Raw genomic sequence first — 2,192 nt, forward strand, 5'->3', positions numbered from 1 at the left:
GTTGACGCGTTTTCCGCGTGCTTTCGTCCATGGAAAAATGAAGGGGTGGAACGGTTTTATCGGCACGAGGCATTCATCTTGGGATCTTTGAGCGAGAGTTTTCGAAGAAAAGTACGCGGCGTAGTCTTTTTGTTGGTTGGAAGAAGGGGAGAGAAATAAATAAATACGATACGGGTACGATTCAACCGGTAAAAAGTGATTCCCTTTTCACTCGATTTTTTCCCCCGGTTTATAAATGGACTAATCGTTAACCCATTCCCTCCCCCTCCTTCCCACGGGGGAATCACCCGGTTTATCACCTACGAGGCGAGCCGATATTTCAAATGATTACAGCGTTCGGCGTAGAGCGTCCGCACAAAGCTGTGGTAATTAATCACAGCGTTCCGGTGAATACCGTCTAAAATTCGGCGAAACAATCGAGGGAAGTTGCGCCGCCCCCCGGTATATGCCTGCACAAGTGCCATCCACAGGCGAGCGGGGGAGGTTTNGGCCTTCCAATCCATCTGTAAACTGTCCACTTTGATGGGACGACAATCACACCCTGTTGTAACGAAGCTTCGCGGCGGTATTGTCTCGTTTGCGCGAAATTCTAGCGCCATGCTGGCCCGTTCCAACGTATCGGGTTGGGCGGCCTGTTGAAAATAAAGATCACTCGGCGTTGATTGCGCCATTGCGAAGTAATCGAGGAGTAACAGGCTGCCGATGGATCGCACCTCCGCTACCCTCTATCTATTATCTCTCGTTTTTTCCTCCTCTTCTTCCTTCTCTCCGCCGCGTATTTTTTCCCCTCTCCTTTCCCTCCTTGTCGCTTTCCATTTACTTCCTTCCCTCCTCCTCTTGCCTTCGTCGAAGGATCGAAGAACGTAGAGGTCGGCCTCCGCTACGTCGATTAACGGCGATAAACTAGGAAAATTGCAAAATCGACGAGCGACGGGCAGAGAGCGTGCGTGGACAGGGAGGCCCGCAGGGGGCGACGATCCACTGTGTGGGTAAAAAAATAATGAAAAACCGTTTCGGAAGGGGGATCGAATTCGGGAAAATCAATTTTGACGCGCATTTATTCGGCATCCTCCTCCCCCCCTTTTTCCCTCCCCGTAGTAATTAGAATAATTTAGGGACGTGATTAAAATGCTTCTGCTCGCGCGATCAGAATAACAGGGGAACCCGGCCGAATCGGACAATACCAACGCCTCTATTATTTCGTACTGGACGCGTCCCGATACACGTCCATCTCTGCCGCTTGAATTCCTTTAATTAGAGAGAGGATTAATATGCGCCGATCGCGGCTCCGAATGAACGAAAATAAACAATATATCGTTCGTTATACCCGTATAATGTATTTCCTATATATATATATACGAACGGAAAAAACAGCGTTAGCGCATTTTAATTCAATTCTCCTTCTCCTCCTCGAGCTCTAACTTTTCAACCAAGTTATATAAAGGATATAAATATAAACGTGGTTGTCGTCTGCCCTCGATCTACCCTGCGTTGATTCGATTCCTGTATAAAAGTGGGCGGTGTTACGTTAACAGGCACGCAGGTGTAGCTGGGATGCGCGCATCGTGTGGACACGTGATGGCGGGAGATCGCTAAATCAGAATGATCGATACGGGCGGTCAGACGAGGCTAGGATTACGGCGACGCGATTTGTTCGGCAAATTATACCGGCAATCACCGACTGTCCCGCTTAATCGAGTCGTTATGGCTTCCTATATAACGCTGAAAGCCAATAAAATCGTGGGGATATATCGTTCGAATGGAACGGAGGGAGAGAAGGGGGGAAGGGGGTGGAAGACCACTTACCGATCGAACGACCGTCGGACACGAGAGGGGTTATAAAAATATTTTTAATTGCCAATCCTTGGCCACGTGGAATCGCGCGTTAAACGCACCTCGTCGACGAGGATGTNAGACGAGGACGGGTTTTCGGAGATCGATCATCGAGCATCGATCGTCCGTGGATGGTTAACGGTCATTCACGTTCGGTGAATATCCTTTTAAGGATGATTATTCACAATCGGCGACAGTTTTGGAGATTAGCTGCAGAGTAGTCTCGGGTAATATCCGTATGGATCTTGAACCGTCGCCAAAGCGAAAGGTTTTTCCAACGGGAGCAACAAGTGTCGTATTCTTCTTATTTTTCGCGTCGCGTATATAAGAATATATAGATATATATATATATATATATA

The sequence above is a fragment of the Apis dorsata genome, unplaced genomic scaffold (assembly GCF_000469605.1).
Source record: "Apis dorsata unplaced genomic scaffold, Apis dorsata 1.3 scaffold_779, whole genome shotgun sequence".
Lineage (NCBI taxonomy): Eukaryota > Metazoa > Arthropoda > Insecta > Hymenoptera > Apidae > Apis > Apis dorsata.